Genomic DNA, 21,245 nt, shown 5'->3' with positions numbered 1-21,245 from the left:
GGTAACATGCCAAATCGTGCTGCATCCGTCGAAACAACCAGTCATTAGAAGAGGCAATGTCCGGTGAATACGGCGGGCGTGGTAAAATATCCCACTTGAGCGTTTCAAAATAATTTTTTGCGACCTGTGGCCGATCGTTATCATGCAGAAGAATAACTTTGTCATGTCTTTGATCGTATTCCGGCCGTTTTTCTCGTAATGCACGGCTCAAATGAATCAATTGTAGCCTGTACCAAACTCCCCCTAATGGAATTGCCAGATTGTAGCAGCTCATAGTATGCAACACCATTCCCTTACATGATTTATCAGTTGGAGCATTGTCACCATAAACTTCTACAAGCATTCGATGCTCTGCACTTTTATTCCAATTAAAGCAGAAGCATAAAACCTCCCTCAAATCATGCTTAGTAACCACAAAATTTGACACATACAACAAAGTAAAAAAAAGGGTTTTTGTATGAAAGCGATATAAATTGTATATTATTGACAGATCTGTCACTATGAAACAGTCATAACAGCTAGAGCCATCTTTTGAAAACGGACTGAACTAATTTGTACTCCCAATAGTATATCAGAGGCACTGACGTTTCATTCTGCTGTATACCTTCAGATGTTGGCATATACATGCTAAATTGAAATAGGTATAGATTAAGTGTTGGTATGTTTAGTGTTAACTAACTAAACTCAATTCGAAATCGACTGATTAAACTTGGATTCAGCATAGATCGAATATAATTCCGAACAACAACTCTTACATCAATCCAGAAATTAATCTATTACAGAATCGTTAACCTATAGTTATATAGTATAAGCCTAGTTGTAGGTGTGATACAACTTAGCGCCAATAATTGTTTATAATTGTTGAAATCAATATAATTATATCTGTATTTATGAACGCAGTAACTACAGTCTGTTTAACGAAGTCGCTAAATCCGGATGAAATGTTCGTTACATGTGAAAATTCGTTAAATAGAAAATCACCATTTGAAATATTTATACAACACAAAATAGGTTTTAAATTCATAAACATTAGACATAATAAGCAATTGATACACCTTTATTTTGTAACGACTGTTGAATTGTTTCAAAGGGTTTTATCATATAAAAGTTTGGTGATTTTAACATCATTTCTGTCTTCATAATTTACTGCCGTATTGTTTTTATTTTGCCCAAAGTATCCGAATCAATTAATGTTTCTGTTGCTGCAGTTTCAGAATCAATAAAAGGAAAATCAGTACATCATCGTTCATTTCGTGGTTCTCTCTCAGCTGTACCCACATTTTTTTAAAGTTCTTCTCAAGGAATGTCAACCTTGTACTCCGCATTTTAAAATTCTTCGTGCTGACTAAGAATCCTGTTTTGACGAATAGTACTATCAGGTTTATATATATAACATCATAGTTTCATACTTTAATAATTACTGCTATGATTTCTCATCAATTTATTTTTGGCATGGATTTCTGTATGAAATGCAAACAAAAAGGAAAAGGGATTTTACCACTTTCTTTAAAAGTTAAGTGGCTGCAAAAATTTATTCAAGGTCATTTCCCCCGTAAAGTGCGTTAACAAGTTTGAAATATTCCGAATATTTTGGGAAATAGGATCTTAAAGAAAAGTTCGTTCTATAGAAAATTCCAAAATGTTCTTGAATCCTTGAAAAAAATCGCAAAAGAGAGAAATTAGTAAAATGGAGGTTCCTTAAATAGAAGTTCAACTGTGAACCTTAAATAGAAGTTTGTTCAACAACCAAAACATGAATACATTTTTCGCAAGTTACTTTTAATCAAATTTCCAACTTTGCTATCTTACAATGTCGAAACTTATAATTAACAATTTCCTTTTTTTTTAATTTTATATTTTCTTAATAGTGGATCAAAAAAATAATTTGTAAATGTATGGTAAAAAAAAATTGTTTCGTAACATAATTACTTTTGTTGAGTCCTAATTACAAAATTTCGAATAAAAAAGAAACTATGCAAAATGTACTTTTTTTTTCTTTCCTTCTCTAACGGATACTAGTATAAAATCTTTTAGATGGAAGCTAATTACAAATAGATGATAGAAAAACTACCTTTTGAGTAAATTTCTAAAGTAACAATGACACCTTTTTATTATTTTTTTTCCTTCACGTTATCAGGACAGATTCTACCAGAAAATCTTCATTTCCACATAAAACATAGCTCAAGGGATCGGCCAGAAGAAAAAAAAATCATAAAGGAATGGCAATTGAGGAATTAAAAATGGAGGCAATTATCTTTTCTTTGTTCTAGAACATAAAAATAAACGATTTCTATTTATGTAAAAATATAGTTTTCCGCTTAATTAAATCGGAGGTCATTTGTAAAATGAGACTTATCGGAGAAACAACGCAATAAACAGTCATTTAAAGATCCCTAAACATTATTTAAAAGAAATTATTGGAAATAATACGCTTCTTTAATAATGCAACACTTTTTAACAACGTGTTGCATTTATATAAATAAAATATAAGCTATTTAACGAAACATTTAGTTTTTTTCACTTTTTCTTTAGTATATATATATATATATATATATGGGTGATTCTTTTTAAACATGAAATTTCGGACCAAAAAATGTCTTCAAATTTAAAGTCTTCAAAATAATCTAAAAATTTTTTTGTATACTTCTTTAGTTACATTTATTAATATCTTACAGACAGCAGTGTAGTTTATTGACATTTGCTCGAAAAAAAAATTAAATAGAAATTCACCAAATCTTGAATGCCTGGAAAATGACATATTAGCTTAGAAGTTTAAAAAACAGTCATTTTAAGTTAATAGTAAGTAACTCAACTTAAGCCTTTATGTTAGATGGACCGTAAATTGATTAAATTAATTATTTTTATCCACTGTAGAAAGAATCAAATTTTTTTGTTGTTGTTGATATGTACAGAATAAAATTTTGTATAATAATCAATCATTAAATAAATAAATAACTTTGTTTACATCCAACCATATTACAATTATACATAAACTTGGTATTAGGTTAATATTTGCTTTTCCTCCTTACAGTATTAGCAGTTAAAAAAAAAATTCTGGTAACACTTCAATGTCCTAGAATTCATAAGCCAGGATAATGACAAATTCGCTATTTTATAGCATATAACTTTACTTTAATTTAATATTTTGGCCTAAGACGTTTACATTCTGCGGAAAGCAACATGATTTCTCAAAATAACTCAGATAAATCTATGTAGTTTATGTTATTAATGATTTCAAGAAGCCAGGAAAATGACAGCACAAAAACCTACTCATCTTGAAAAATTTTTTGAAATAGATTTTGAACCAGAAAATTGGTTCTTTATTCATGCAACAAGACATGTTCATATAGGAGGGTATCTAATCAATCTATTAACATAAGATATTGATTGCTGGCTCTATCTATTTTGATTATAAACCACTAAATAAAAGTAGCCAGGAAAAGGACAGATTTTCTTGGGACAAACAAATTATTGACAGAAAAAATTATTTTAAACGAAGTTTTTGTAAATAATATCCTCTGCGTATATTCTAGAAATGGTTACACCGGTTGAGATAAAAAAATAATTAGATATTAAAAAATTTATGGGAAGATTTGAAGCTAGTTATCATTGTTTGGGACATGCCAGGAAAATGACATTTTGAAGTTCAATTAAATTTTTTAACACTGCAAAACAGTCAATGCCAGTGCAAAGTCATTTTAAAATGCTAACAGCAATGCAATTTATTAATTTTTTTTTAAAAAAAGTTCTTTTAGTATTACAGTATTAGATCTTGGAGCAAAGAACAGTGAATTGTCATCTTTAGTGAGAATCACTCGTTATATATATTGAAGACTTTCTTTATTTAGACATAATGGTATAGAGAGCGAATATCCTCTTGACACGAAGTGCTTTGGCATAAAAACCAAGTATAAAAAAGGAATTATTTTTTATCATTTTTTTCACGAAATAGGTTGAGAAATTTCTCCGGTTCTCACGCTTGGCCAAAGGAAAAACTTGAAATGTTAACTCTAGCGTACTTTAAAATGGGAGAACGCGCTCAATCTGGAATAACGAATTAAGGAGGAGAACCCAGAAAAAGAAGTGATGTAAAAAAAAATTGTCAAAGCTTTCCACGTTACACGCGCACACCTACATTTTATAACTTTTATTCTTCCGATAAAAAAATATAAAAAAAATCGTTCTTACAAATATTCAATATTTTGACAAGATATGTTTGACCTATGTCATTCGTTTTCAACAATGATATTCCAAAAAATAAAGTGAACTGTGAAAATCTTTCCCTTTGGGCGATTCGACGGAGACGCGGGAAATTAATACGTTTCTCATAAAATGTGTTGTAGATGGAAAATCTATTTCTAAAATATCCACGAAAGGTATGCCAAAAATATATTTATGCTAAATGTAAATATTTAAAAATAACTTTATTCATATTCATAAATAAGAAAATCCAGTGTAAATTGTTCGCTGGAATCTCTCCTATATTAGTAACATATTCGGTTTGAAAAAATTTTGAAGAAAAACACATAACTTGATTTAAAATGTAATTTCACGCCTTAAAATCCCGTCTCCAATTTAAAATTGCTTTAGGGTAGCGACCGCTTCTGAAACTTCGCCGTCGAAATAAAGTACATAATATCAAAATACAGTCAAACCCAAAATACAGTCAAATATAGTGAACCTTAAGGGACCCAAATTTCTGTTCACAATAACCGGGGTGTTCACTATATCCGTACTGCAAACAATTTTAACTCATTTTTCCGAATTGCTCCCTTTTATGACACATTATTTAAATAAATGAGCAATAAAAAGAAATACAAAAATGATTAAAAAAATAATGTGTAGTCACAAAAAATGCGTTAACCTTTATTTTTTTATGACTCTTCGTCTTGCTTACTAAAAATTTAGGGAGGGCTTTTATTTAGGGATGGGAAACGGGGGTAAAAGAAGCAAACAAGAAAAAAAATGCTAATGTTTAAATTCCACTCAATAGATGGTTCAAAAAATCGGTATATGTATTTTATGTAGAAATTTCAAAATGAAAATAATATTTTGAAAAACCACGTTTTCGTAGTGGAGAATAATAATTAAAAAACAAAAATTTGAAAAACGAAAAACGTGGGGAGCATGAAATACGTAACAGTAATGTTATATTAGTGTGTGTATATCTGTAATTGTAATTGTATCATAATGTGTATGTAGAATATGTTTGTGTATATGCATGTGTATGAGGATGTATATGTGGCTGTGCATGTGTATGAGTAAGAAAATGTGTATATGTACTGTTATGCATTTCATGCGCACCCTGTTTTCGTTTTTCAAATTTTTGTTTTTTAATTATTATTCTCCACTACAAAAACGTGGATTTTCAAAATATTACTTTTTATTTTGATTTTTTTTTTGTACTCACTTCCAAAATCTCAATTTTTTCACTCACTGTACACAAAACTTTTCAACTGACATGTGACACTCATTTGAAATAATCGAATCGACAAAAAAGACAATCGCGAAAATATTAATTTTTCTTTAATTTTATTTTATTTTGTTTGTCTTCTTTCTCTTCATTTTCATGCATTGTCATCCGATTCTGAACTATCTGTCAAATTTGAAGTCTGTAGCTAATCGGGAAGTTAGTTTAAAATCGATTACAAAATTCCACCCGAACAGACATACGTGAAGGCAAGTTGATATAAACGTGGTAAAATCAGTCGAAGACAAATAAAGAAAAATTCATAATATGCAATTTACTCTCTTCTCTTGGTTCTCTATATCCACAACAAATAATATTATATGTGTATATCAGCAAGGCACGGGAGGGAACATTTCATTCACTAAATCCGGGTGTTCACTATAAACTATGTTCACTATAGTGGGGTTTGATTGTATTAACAGTTCTGGTTTTACGACAGTAAATAAATGAGCTATACTTTTCAAAAAATTCTTTGCTCTTCTTTCTTTTGGTTTTCTATCTACGCTTATTAGGTATATTAAACGGAATAGATTCATTGTGGTTATTATTTGTGTTTATTTTAATTTCAACATGCTTCCTTAAAAGGAAACACTTAAGACGAAAGTTATTTCAAAATACTTAAAAGAAAACTGCGCGTTAGTTTAAGTTGGCGCATTTTTATTGGTAGATGGCGAAAGAATTTAATTTTAAGCAGCCTAAAGCATTAAGATGAAGTGCTTTTAAGAAATTTTAATTACGATCTTTAAATCCCCTAATCGGCTTTAAATGTATTTGGCGTAAGGAATTTATTTGAAACATTCTTCGGAAAACGCGTGAATTATTTACGGAAGCTTTTGATGTTTTTCTTCTCAGATTATAATCTCTTTAAACAAAACTAAAACTGCGACATCATTTGATCTTAAATTTATGTTGTAAATTTTTTTTAAGAACTTTCCGTTTCTACAAAATGTTTTATAAAGGTATGATAAATCAATTTCGTATTTTTGTTTGGAATCAACTATGTATGATCGATTCTGAGCTAAAATGGTGTAAATGAATAGTCATCCCAAAATGAATAAACCAGTTTTTACAAAGAAGATTAAATTGCATGCGCTGTTTATCAAATCAAAACAAAAATGATAAATTTATTTTAATGAATAGAATTTTAAATCTTGTTTCATATTAAAACAAATTTTAATCTCTAGAAGTCTCTGTCCGCTTTGCTCACCTCACCCGTAATTGTTTCCCATTCATTTTTCCCATTTAAAGTACACCATCATCATAGTAGTTGGCCAGACAGCCCAATGTGGGCCAATGCCTTCCTCTGAATATTTCTCCATGACGACTTCCGATTTATCTTTGATCTCCAATTCTTTTCATGAATTGCAAGAAAATCAGACTCCACCGAGTCAGCCCATCTCAACCCGCTTTCTTGTTCCATTGGGTCTAAAAATCAGCATCCTTTTTATTGTAGTGTCATCACTCATTCGAATCACGTGGGCCATCCAATTCATTCTATTTATTTTTATGCATTTAATAATTTTTGGGTTGTGTTTATAAATCTCTTGTACAGTTCAAAGTTAAATCTCCTTCTCCAATTATTGTTTTCATTTACACTACCCAGTATACTCGGCAAAATCTTTCTCTCAAATAGTGCGACACAATTTTTCTCCAGTTTTGTCATTGTCCAAGCTTCAGAAGCGTATGTCAAGACTTTCCTGACTGTTTTGTAAATTAAGAACTTTGTTTTTCTGGCAAGACGTAGATTTAATAAATCTTCTCACCCCATATTTGCCAGTTAGGGTTTGCTATAGATGCAGTCGGTTTTTTTTTAATTTCGGGAGTGATTCTGTTGTCAATATTTAAAGTCCACAACTGCAAATTACATTTCTTAACAAAATATGTAAGAACTTTTTGCCAATATATTAATCGTAATGAAATGGATGCGGAGAATTAACCTAAAGGGATTGTGTGGCTCAAGAAAAATAAATAAATGAGATATAAATACTTTTGCTTTTTAACGAGTTTAAAAAGAGAACTGTTTTATATTTTTTGTAGTACAATTTTTTATTTTTAAAAATTTTCATATACATGTTAAGATTTATGAAATTCTTTTGTTACTTTTGACATCAAATCAAACACGAACTTATAGAATGACGATCTCGAGTGAGAAAAGTAAAACTTCTACAACAATGAATTAACAGTCGATATATAAAGCAAGAGAATGAATTAACAAAATTACGAAAATAAGCATTTAAATTTCCAATAACTTTCGAATAAATTGGAATTTTGTAAAAGAAAAAAAAATCGCATTCAGTTCATAAAATTTACAATTACATTACCATTACCACAAATTAACTTATCCTATCTTTGTGAAAAATTATTTCATTCCCAAACGTTATTTGCAGGCTGCAACGATTATTTTTTTTCTTCCTGATTTATGATGGTAAGTTTTTGTTTAAAAGTTACTTTCAATTTACATTTTAATATCAAAGGTATTTACTTCGACACGATAAATTTATTTAGCTTTAATTCTGATTCTAAACAATGCAATTATCTTTAAAAAAAGCATTCATTTTTATTTTACGTTTAATCTACGAGAGGATGTAATTTCCCGTTTCAATTAAGCCCTAGGAACAAAAATAAAACAAACAATGTCAGCTTTGGAAAATCAAAATTATGATAATGCCCTTTATAATTTTCTTCAGGTAATAAATAAGAAAGAAAATATTAATATTTAAGTTTATTTAATCGTATTCTGTCAAGTCAAAGAAAGTAAGAATCATATCTTTATAAAAATACAAAAAAAAAAATTCTTTTTTTGTCGAATTAACTTGTAGAAATTATTACATTGCGCTGAATTTTCTTTGGGGATTCTTATTATTCGATATATTTTGAGCAATGCATTGCAAGTAAACTTTCTGCTAATTAAACATTGTTTAATTAAATTAATAAATATAATTAGTTATCTAGTATAGTCTATTTATAATTATATATATTCTTAACCGCTTCCTTTATCAATTGTTTAAAAAAAAATGCAAAAAATTACCGAATTTTTTTATTTCATTAATAAATACAAGGAACTAAAACAAAACATGATGTACAAGTTTTAAGTTGACATTTGAATTTTTTTATGCGTGAAAAAACATTTAATTTACCATCAGGTTTACTATCCCGAGTAGTCTCGGGCAGATGATAAAAGTAAAATATTAGCCTTTGTAAGATAGTTTTTTAAAACAAGGGACAACGCAAAGTGATATTTTCCTAACGCCAATGAAGTAATACGCCATTTTTTTTCGGTGTCAATTCATCAACCATCGTATATACAATCGCCCAAAACACGTGTGCAGTCCCACAATCCAACAGCAAAACTCCCAAACAAAACTTGGTTAATTTCCAATCCTAGCAGATTACAATTTTTCTTTTTTTTTTTTTTTTTTTTTTTTTTTTTTTTTTTTTGCTTCCGGTCGGTTAAAAACGTGATAAAACAAAACATACGGACACATTCTGCTACTTCCGAGTTATCTCGGGATAATAAATATTTGCAATTCATACATACCCGAGTTAACTCGGGATATAATCAGGGAAGCGGTTAAAGGTTTTTTATTTGTGGTTTGCCTCGAAACACTAACAACATCGTAAGTAGGTCCGAAAAACCGAAGCTGTAAGATATTACTTGACTGAAAATGTCATTCACTTCAAAAATATGCAAATATGAAGAAAAAAAAAGCGACACGTTTCAAGCGCTTCAAAAATTGGCGCCCATTCTCAAGACTTGCCAGAAGAATGAAAATGATTTTAAATAAAAATGTAATGTGTAAAATGGCGAGAACTGCAGAAGGCGAGAGAGAAAAAGAAAAATAGAACAAGAAAAATCACAGTGGCTGACAGGCAAATGCATTTTCAGACGAGGAGGTTTGTTCCTCTTCCCCCTCTTCTTCGTAATGCGAGGCTGCTTTTCAATCAGGTAACATCTGTGGAAAACTATGCAGCAATTTTAAATCTATGCCGTAAGCTCTTTTTTGTTAAATGAACTTACACCGGAGTGTTCTTACAGCGGTGCGGTCGTCATAGCAACGCATGCAATGATGACGCATGCGCACTGTTTACTATTACTCTTGAACACAGTTGAAAAGTGTGCGGAAGCCATCCAATTCAAACGAAGACGGATTTTGCCAATGGGTAATAAATAAATAAACAATCTTGCTTTTTAACGCGTTTGTTGTTGTTGTTGTTGTTTGTTAATTTACGTCGCACTAGAGCTGCACAATGGGCTATTGGCGACGGTCTGGGAAACATCCCGGAGGATGATCCGAAGACATGCCATCACAATTTTGATCCTCTGCGGAGGGGATGCCACCCCCGTAACGCGTTTAAAGAGAGAACTGTTTATATTTCTTATAGTACAGTTTTTTATGTTTAAAAACTTTCATATAGATCTTAAGATTTATATCAAATTGTAATTCTGAACAAACTATGCCAAATAATCAAATTCTTATATCTATACGAATGAACTTACACCAGAATGTTTTGTTAAATGAACTTACACCGGAATGTCTTGTTAAATGAACTTACATCGGAATCCAGTGCAACAAAGCTGTTTTAGCTTTATTCCTCCATTGCTATAGCTAATTGGAGATATAAATCCCACAGCTTACTCATTCCTATTGGTTTTTGTTGTTGTTGTAGTTCGTTCACGTCGCACTAAAGCTGCACAATGGGCTATGGGCGACGGTTTGGGAAACATCCCTGAGGATGATCCGAAGACATGCCATCACAATTTCGATCCTCTGCATAGGGGATGGCACCCCCGCTTCGATAGACCGTTGACCTGCACGCAAAGTAGAGTACTTTACAGTTGAACGAGGACCGATACCGCACACCCTCGGTCTCTACGCAGACTGATCCAAGTGGTCACCCTCCCGCACACTGACAGCAGTCAGTGATGCTTGACTTCGGTGCTCTGCTGGGAACAGTGTCTTAACGATCAGTCCACTGCGGGACCCTGTTGGTTTTTACATATCAATTTAGTTTTTGATTTTTAACGAAAACCTATTTTATAAAACCATTGCGGGTGCAGTATTGCCACAAATGTTCCATGTGGCAATTAAATCCATTAATCAATCTCAAATAACTATTTTAGTGTAACAAAAAAGAATAATAAATTTTTTTCTCCATCTTGAACGATAAAAGTTTTTCCAATAAGAAAATCAAAAAACATCACAACATGGTGACAAAAACATCACACATATGTGAGCGCAAATCAATGCGATAAAAAAGCATTTTTAAAAAAAAAAATCTATCTCTTAAAAGAGAATGCATTGTTCTGATATTTATTTAGAAAAAAAATAATTTTGTAAAAGCGAGCAGATAGATGTTCGATGGACAAATGGCGCTGCGAGACAAAATACTCGGTTTTTATTTGTGATCGACTTTTTAGAGGCCCACATCATCATTCCATTCCTTTTAAATTAGAAAATGCTCGAGGAAATCTGAAACTTCTTCAAATAAACATACTCCTCCTTCAAAATATTTACATTCGTCGAGAACTGAAAATATTTGGTAGAGTTTTGCAGACAGGAGAAAAATACAATTGCTTCTATCGTAGAAATATTTTTGCAGAGTTGATTTTTCCGAAAATGGTTTTGTGCAACTCAAAGTGATACTTAATCGCTGAAATTCCCTTTGATAGTCACGTTTGCATCAAACCGAATGGAGTGTATACATAATATGGACAAACCCCGCTATAGTGAACACCGTTTATAGTGAACTTCCGGATATAGTGAACGAAATGTTTGCTCCCGTGTCTTGCTACACACGTATAATGTTATTCTTTGTGGATATAATGAACCAAAAAAAGAGAGGAAGTTGGATATTATGAACTTTTTTCTGTCTTCGACTGGTTTATTTTCATCATTTTTTTGTAAAAATTTTGAAAATTCTACTTTAAAATAAATACATATACCGATTTTTAAAACCATCAATAGCATGGAATGTAGTAACAAGCATTTTCTCTTGTTTACGTCATTATTGAATAGCATTATTGAATGGGTTCAGCATTCAAAGAAGCCGCCATCTTCCAGTATCTGGACAAATGCTTCAAGTCAAAGCCGATGAATTTGCTGAGCGATTGGGTGAGACTACTTTTATGTGCTCTAATGGCTGGTTAGACAGGTTAAGAAAGTGGAATAATATAAATTCAGGAAAAATTATTGGAGTGTCGGGAAGTGTTTCCATTTCTGGTGTGGAGGATTGCTCATCAGCTAAAGATTATAAATTTTTTTTGTACGCAAGACTGAGAGTAATAAAAATATAAGTTAAGACATTTTTTGTAACTACATTTTTGTATTTCATTTTATGGGTTTATTTAAATAATGTGCAAATAAACCCATAAAATGTGCCCATAAAATGTGTTAAACAATGTGCAAATAAGTATGGAACCATTAGTTAAAATTGTTTTCGGAACGGATATAGTGAACGGAAATATCGGTCCCTTGAAGGTTCACTATAGCGGGGTTTGAATGTATTTTAAAATTTTTATGACACCAAGAAGGCTCCGAAATAATTCTTTCATGGGATCCATGTCATACTGGCATTTTAGATAATCAAACCGCTGTTATGGTTGCAAAATTAAGAATAAAACGCTCTTACCCTATACACTCCAATGTTACCACCTATCAGGCCACGTTAAAAGTTACTACTACAAAGTTAACATTTTTTTATAGCTTTGGTAATCTGTTATTTTATTAATCATAAAAAATTACGTTGAAAACTATATTTATTTTAAATGACTTAGTGTTTAGTTTAATCAACATTTAAAGTACTCGTAGTGCAAAGATTTAAAAAAATGCATTTGATTTTAAATCGCAAGCATACTGGCCACACCCGCATTATACACAAGCATCTTTTAATAAACGAACCGGCATTCGATTGTCAAACACCACTTCCTGTTAAACATATTTTGACCTAAAGGCTATTTATCGAAACTTCCTTCGAATTATGAAATGCTTTTTTTGCGAATACAGTCAAACCCCTCTATAGTGAACCTACAAGGGACCGAAATTTCGGTTCACTATAACCGGGACTTCACTATATTCGTTTCGCAAACAATCCCCCCTTTTATGACACATTATTCAAATAATTGACCCATAAAATGAAATTCAAAAATGACTGAAAAATAATACGTAGTAACAAAGTTAACTTTTATTTTTTTATCACTCATCGTCTTGCGTACAAAAAAATTAGTAATCTTTAGCTGATCAGCAATCAGATATGGAAGCACTTCCCGACTCTCCGACAATTTTTTCTGAATGTATATTATCCCGTTTTTTTAACCTGTCTAGCCAGCCATTAGAACACATAAAAGTAATCTCACCCAAACGCTTAGCAAATTCATCGACTTTGACTTGAAGCATTTGTCCAGATACTGGAAGATGGCGGCTTCTTTGACTGCTGAACCCATTCAATAATGAAGCAAACAAGAAAAAATGCTTGTTGCTACATTCCATGCTATATATGGTTTTAAAAAAGGGTATATGTATTTATTTTGAAGTGGAAGTTTCAAACCTATTACAAAAAATGAAGAAAATCAGTCGAAGACCGAAAAAAGGCATCCAACTTCCTCTCTTTTTTTTTTGGTTCACAATATCTATAAAAAATAACATTATACGTGGGTAGCAAGACATGGGAGCGAACAACTATATCCGGGAGTCAGGCCCGTAGCCAGGGGGTGGGGCGTCTGCACAAATTCCACCCCCCCTGAAATTCTGGAATTAAAACTTTTTAGTCTTTCTTTAAGCTTCTCAGTAAAATAAAAAATAGTCGAATCAAACCTTTTATTTATTAACTTTATTAAGCATATTTCGGGATATTCTGGTTTGTCCTAAAAAAGTAATCGAAAAATTTTCTTCAAATCCCCGTCGCATGTCTTTGTAAACTTTGTTTACAAATTGATTATAATTATTATGCAATATTAATTGAAAAATAATTATTATGTAATATTAATTGAAAAATAACTATTATGTAATATTTTTTTAATTACTAGTTTAACTTATGTAAACAACAGAATAAACAATATTTGTTACAATATTTTTCCCCTACTTTGCATGTCTGAAACTTTCCTCGCTTCTTACCATATCCCCCCCCCTCCCGAAAAAATATCCTGGCTACGGCCTTGCCGGGAGCTCACTATAAACTGTGTTCACTATAGCGGGGTTTGACTGTAATTTGTTATTTTCATAACTGTTGTGAATTTGCGGAAAGTGTTAGGTGACTGTTAGGTGAAGTTTACCCCAAAGAATATAATATATATAATATACAAAGAATATATAGTGCATTATATATTCTTTGTTTAGCCTGTCTAAAGCCAGCCCCTGTCTACGCTTATTTTGAAAATGGCGCAAAACATCAATGTGGAGAAAAACCACAGTTTTGTGAAAATGAAAAGCGTTTGTTTAGTGATAAATCTTACTTCAATGCTGCATTACTTGGGCTCATAAAATATTGCAAAAACTGAGAGTAAAGCAGCGATTTTGATAATTTTCATCTCGGTGAAAAAATGTCGCCTAATTAGCGATGTTTAAAAAGGCTTTATAACTTTTAAAATATTTAAGTTATTTGTCTGATCTAAAGCACAGATAATTTTTCACGGTAACATTATATATATAGTTTAAATTATCGCATTTCTTCAAGTGTAAGGCACTTAAACTATGTCTTTTTTTTTATTTTCCTTGACAACAGAGCTTCGACAAACATAGTTACAAGACTCCGAGACTACACTCCTTTGGTCGTTCTTATCGACCATTATCTACATTAATTTGAGATAATACCTGACAGATATGCGTTTACGTTCATCTATTTTGCTTTTAAGCCTATAGCAGAACTGATATTTAAAAACCTAGTTGTAGGTGCGATAGAATCGTAACTGGCTTTGCCCCAATAATTCTTAATCAATCAACTTAGATCCCTGAAAGCGTGTAATCTTACGGCAACCTAGCGTCGGAACTTTCTTTTTATTGACACGAAAATGTTTTTACTGAAAACCTTTTTTCAACAAAGCAAAAATATTGCAGTTTCAAACCTTTCATTCTAACTGGATTAAAAATTATTTTCTAAAGCTTTTTTTGAAAAGTTTTGTCATTGAGGTCCATCATGACGTTTTAGCTGACGTCACACAAGCGATAGGATCAAATTGCATTGCCCATTACAATTTCATGTCAAGGTGGATTTCAGCTGAGCATGCCAGACTTTGCGAAAAGAAACCTTATAATTACCTAGATTTAAGGTTATTTTCACCCTGTGACCAGCTTTATTAGAGGATTTTTTCACGCCTGAAAACCCTAAGTCAACCTCCATTAAAGGTTTATGTATAGAAGGTTGTTTTCCAAGGTTTTGGATGAGGGTAATATGTGTAGAATAGAGCAGATTGTCACAGATTTCATTTTAAGGTTAGAAGGTTTACACGTAAACTGCATAACAAACTTTTTTAGGTTTACATTGAAAGGTTTTTGCTGAGTTAAAATAAACCTTAATTTGCTATCTGGGAGAATGATTTAAAATAAAACTAGAATTTCTGAACCAAAGGAAACGAATACTTTTTTCATTGTTGCAGTTATACTTTTAATGAGATATTAGTTATTTTTATTTGTGAAAATTAAATATATAATTATTTAACTGCCTTCATAGTATTTCAGTCTTAATTTATTTAAAAGTTCTTCACTCCATTTCGAAAAGAGCATTTTCTGTTCAGTTAATTTTTTTCTTCCAAATATGCAAGTCAAAGTTAGAATCAAGTACGCGTAAATAAAAGAAACGGAAAGGGGGTGAAGAAGAATGTTTTTAAAGAGCTCGTTAAGGAACGGAATTGTGAAAAGAACATTTTTTTCCCCTTCTTAATGAAAGCAGTAAGTTGGTGATGTTTTTAGAACAAAACCGAAAAGACTATTGTTTATTTACAGCAGGAATAAAAAAAAAAGTTTTCGTAGTTATTTTTTTTTTTAAAAAAAAGAAAGCCGTTGAAAAGAAACTTTTCAGTTTTTTTTTCTTTTATTTCTATTTATGACAGCTTTTTCAGGATAATTTATTTAAGGAAACTTTTTTTTTTGATGGAAAGAGAATTTAAAAAAAAAAAATAAGCATTTAGAATAACGTACAGTCCCTGGCCAAAATATTAGACGCACAATAAGATTGTATGTAATATCTTAATTATCAGGTGATACTTATACAACTTTATTGTTTTTACAGGACTGAAACCGGTTTGCACTTGTTTACATTCTTGTATCAATGGGTTAAATGAGATGATATAATATATAAATTCGAGGATTGGTTAAATTTGACGATATATTATATAAATACAGTATATTTATTATATTAGGCATTATATTAGTATGTTATAATAATTAGACTCAATTGTTAGACCTACTGTAGTTTTTTAATAATTATGTGTTTTGCACGAGTTTATAGGTAATACTTTAATCTTTAAACATACATGTAGCGTGTATTTATTCCGGAGATTTTTTATTTACTTTCTATTTGTATTTATTTTTAACGTATTGCATTACAATGTTAACCCTTAAGGCCTGGTTTCTTAGGACAGGACGCCGTCAGCTGGAAATCAGCGCTATCCTTTGATTGGTCCATTTGTGAGTTTGATAGTATACGTCATCGAATGCTCATCTTGAACTACAATTGCCGTCCAACTCAACTGCAGTTGGATTACAACGTGACGTTAACCACAGAAGCAATGGCGGACAACATCCAACAGCACATTGAAATCAGCCAAGATTTTGATTTGGACATTAAACATAGCTTCTTCATTAAACATAGCACTCTTCATTTAGTTAATCTATAATGTGTTTTTTCTTGGACAAAGTCATTATTTGCTCTCTAAAACAATGGTCGACAATAACAAAATCAATATAAATTCAAAATAAATATTTGTTTACGTTATTAACGCATGCGCAATGAGAGATAATGTCTGCGTTGGACCAACTGCTCATGCTGAGGTAACAAAAAAGTATTTTTTTGGCGTCAGCTCTACGTCAACTTTCCGCTGACGCTCAGATAAGGCGCTAGTTCTAAGAAACCAGGCCTTGAGCTAACAAACCAGTATTTTGTTGGCGTCAGCGGGACGTTGACGTCACGCTGACGCCCAGATAAGGCGCTTCTCCTAAGAAACCAGACCTTTAGATACACTAACGTAAACAAGTTCAAACCGCGTAAAAACAATAAAGTTGTATTGCATCACCTCATAATAAAGATATTACGTAGAAAATCTTATTGTGCGTCTAATACATTGACCAGGGACTATAATAGCAAACCTTATGAGGTACTATATCTTTTCGAGGGGTCTTAAACAACTTATTACCAGATTACCTGGAACCTAAGCATCTTTTGCGTGAATAAAAGTTTAGCCATTTCTTTTTATGGTTTCCTGCAACGGAACAGTACTTATTAACTTGGAAAAAAGTCTTTTTTAACTTCATTTAATGTTAATTTTTTTTTTAAAATTAAAATAAAAAGACTGGAAGGAAATTATTTTGACATGTTATTTATTATTTTACATTGAAACTGTAGTCTTAGGAGGGGGCGGGGGAACTTGGATAAACATTTGGAAGAAAAAAAGAAAAAAAAAAACTCTCTCTATTTACATATTATTTTCATTAAAATAGTTTTTGTAGCGATGCTTCCTTATTTCATAAACAGTGAACTAAAACAGAAAACTATTAATATCACCCAAAACACGTATTTTTACTTTAACGGAAAGCGTGAAAAAAAAAATGATTGCAAGATCCTTATGGATTACTAAAGAGGATTTTAAGATTTATAAAGGTTTGGTTGACAGAAAAAAGAAAAAGACAGGAAAAAAAATGACTAAATCTTTTTTACGTAACGATAATGGCACTTTAAGCACCCATTTTTTTGGCATTTTTCGCCAAAAGAGGAATGGCAGTTTTTATTACCTGTCAATCATGAATTTTTTTTTTTTGAAACTCAACACCGAAAAAGTTTTTTGTGTTAACATGTATAAAAAGGGAGGAAGTGTCTGTGTGTAAACATATGGAAAATTTAAAAACTATTTCGCATTTAAATTGAATCCTTTTTAATTAGTTTTAACTGAAGCATTATACTGACAATGAGTGTTGAGGTATTTGGGGAGTTTTTTTCATTTTGTTTACCGTTTCTTGTTGTTTAATCTAGTTGTATTATTTATGAGCGGTATAATCGATAGTTCAAACATTTATATCAATAATTTCTTGTCATAAAATATTTTTATTTTTTTAATGTAATTGTTTAATAGTTTTAATGAAGGCGCCACTGTTTTATTTCCAATAACTAGAGGCCAACCCTCGGTTACCTGTGCTCATCAATCTCAGAAATTCTGTTCCTTTTGGATTGATTTGCTCGCTTACTGGATTCTTATGTATTTCAGTTTCGCTTCGTTTTTATGTTGCTAAAAAAATCTCCAAAAAAAAGTTCTAAAAAAATCTTTCGAAATATTTCAATCAGTTTATTTCAATGTATTTTATTTCAACGTCAACGAAGTTCTAAAAGTATTTTAATTCATAAACATTACATTTACGACTTAGAAATTAGATTTGAAACAATTGATTTTGAAAGTTGCAAAAATTTTGAAAAAGTTGCTTTAAAATGTTTAATAGTTGCATTACAGTATCCAATATAGTTTTTTATGCAAAATTTTTCATTCTCAATTCATTCAATGAAGTTAGCCGTGTCTATATTATATGAAATAGGCTTATACATAATCAAATCGAACATAAAGCAAATAAAATCGATGTCATTTTTTTTCCGCGCATTTATATAAGCATACGGTAAAAGTAGAAACGAAGGCCCTCTTCAAATCTGATTGGATTTTTACATGCCTTCGAAGCAAGAACTGCGAGGCGTGTTTAAAAACGCAGTTGGAATTATTATTATGTAAGTGCATTAAAAATGCCTGATAGTGAAAATAAAAACAGCAGCGGTCGCCATAGCAACGCATGCGAACTGTGGGACGCCAGAAAGTGTGTGAAAGCCATCCAATCCAAACCAACACCCATTTTGCCAATGGTTAATAAATTGTTTTAGAAAAAACTGAAATCTTGATTAGATTCAAGAAGAGCCTTGATCAATGATATCGCTGTAAAAATACAATTCTGTATCCGATTCTCATTGAATTGGAAAATTCTTGGTCATAAATGTCATACTTCACATATATTCAACAGACCGCGATAGTCTGGTTAATAGAACGTTGGGCCCATGCCCAAGTGGTCGTGAGTTCGATCCCCGCCGGCTGAAGTTAGTAAATGGTGACTGGTACACGTTAAATCGGTCGGCTCACAAAGTCCTCCAAGTTCCCATAGCAAATCAATACCCCTGGGGGTACTGATTTGGAGATAGACTGTTCTCTGGTTCAGGGCAAAATTACGATCTGTGGATACATGAGTAGATGTATGAATGGTTCTGTGCTGTAAAACTGGCTGTGATGTGTGGTTGAAGAAGTATTCTTGGCCATAGATGGTGCCACTGAAGAACAAGAAAAGCAACTTCTGCGTTCAATTCATTAGAAGCAACATTTCACCTACTGATACTTACGCGTCGTTACCGACTGATAGAAAGAAATACAAATTAAAGGACTAAAACTTTGAAGGGTCATCATGAAAAACTATTATAAACACACAACAGTTACAAAATGAGGATATTATTTGCTAATAAATATTATTTCATATGACGATATAATTCAGAGTAATTTAACAAGCGAGTATTATTTTTTAAAAAAAAAAGCATAAAACTAAATATTTCTTATTATCAGCATTTCTTTGCAATTTTTCTATTCATAAAATCCTGTTATTTTCGAACCCATTAATGATATCTTTATTTTCTTCCTCTTTAATGCGATTTCTATCCAATTTTGTATCCCACCACCGAAATTGTTAATAACCTCAAAGGAAATACCGCCCATCCTTTGGGAGGAAGACGAATCAAGATTACATTACGCCCACGCAACTTCCTATACATATATGTTTCAAAAGATTCAGTGGCGTAGTTACGGGGGACAAAAACCCCCAACCGAAATTTAGCATTTCTTGAATAATGAACTATTCTACGGTAAGTAGGATGTAGACATAAAAAAGTTTTCATTTTTTGTAATTTAAACATTTGGAATATATATATATATATATNTATATATATACTAAAAGGAGATGACCGATAACATATATTAATCTCGAACATATATTAAAACAACGCCACTGAAATGATTAGTACTTTTGTATTTTGGATGCATTTGATCAGTATTTATTCATTTTTTATAATTCGCATAATAAAAACTGAACTATTGATGTCAAGTGAGCAAAATAGTAATGATAGAAGAAGAAAAAATCTAAAACCCACTTGAATAACTTTGGATTTAATGATCAGATCTTCATGTTTACGACTCAATCTTAATGGTCCGAGGGGTCGGCCTCAAATACGTTTTTTCTTTAGTACAGACGATATTTCTAATTACAAAATCTGACACAAAAACGTGCTGTTCTCTAAATAAAAAAAAATATTTTTTTTGCGGACATGGGATTTCTGACCCCAACGTATGAGAGGGTAGCCGATAGTTTGATCAGGAGGGCGGTTCAAAGTTTGGACCTTTTAATTTTATGTTTTTTGCATATTCAGCTATGTCTCGCGAACGCTTTAAGGGTAGTTGAAAACTTTTGCACACAATTATAAAATTCGTTTATCCAAATATATAGCTATCGAAATAATATAGCTATCGAAAGATATATTATCGAAAAATATAGCTTTTCTATTTTTTATTATTTTACTTACTAATAGTTAAAAGAATTTTGGATGGTAAAGTATACAGTTTTCACTATATTTTAAATAATGCTATTTTACATAATAAAATGCAAAATTTAAGCAAAATGGGTGGAAAAGTCCCTGAAAAATCGAATTTTAAAAAAGTCGTATTTTTAAAATTCTATTATTTCTCTGAAATAGTGACGTTTTTTTTAGAGTTTTCTAATTATTGAGGTGGACGTAAGTCTAACTCAGTGGATATAAAATAATTAAATATTTAAATGTGCCTAATAAACTATTCTTTTTGTTCAAACAGAGCTATAAGTTAGAAATTATCATTGATGTTATTTTAAAAATATGTGAATAACTGAATCGCTCGTAGTAAAATTTAAAACAATGACTACCGCTTAACCCATCAGAAAATTCCATCTCGTTTCTCGCTCATCCCTATTGAATGAATTAATTAATATCCGAAGAAACTGAATTATGATTCCATGATTGGATGAATAAAAAGTATTTAATGAACCATTGAAAATTTGAACAAGATATAGGGTGAGTGTGAAACTAATAGTTGGAATTGAAAAAAAAAGTTATGTCATAATAAGAGAAATTCAGCCGGTATTGACCTTGTCATTGACCTTCAATGTCTCTTTCCTCTCCCAGAAATAACATTTTGCAAAGAAGAAAAGTGAAAACAAATTTCAGTCTTATATCTTTTTGAAGGCAATCAGGATAAGTTTGTTGAATAAAACATGTGTTTATTGCATAATGGTTTGAAAGGAGTTAAATATTGACTATGAATATTAAACTAGGCTATTTCTTGGGATTAACAAAAAAATGCCAGGTTTTATTGTAAGTTTTTCGGTTGTTTTGAAAGAAGTGAAAAACATTCATTGATTGTATTCATCAAATTAGTTTTAAAAAAATCCGTGTAGCTTATTTAATTTCCTTTCTCTTTTTTTTAACAATATGTTACGGTAAAGACTGCTTTTGGAATCTCGATTTT

The sequence above is a fragment of the Parasteatoda tepidariorum genome, chromosome 6 (genome assembly GCF_043381705.1).
Source record: "Parasteatoda tepidariorum isolate YZ-2023 chromosome 6, CAS_Ptep_4.0, whole genome shotgun sequence".
Taxonomy (NCBI): domain Eukaryota; kingdom Metazoa; phylum Arthropoda; class Arachnida; order Araneae; family Theridiidae; genus Parasteatoda; species Parasteatoda tepidariorum.
This window is presented reverse-complemented; position numbering follows the sequence as displayed.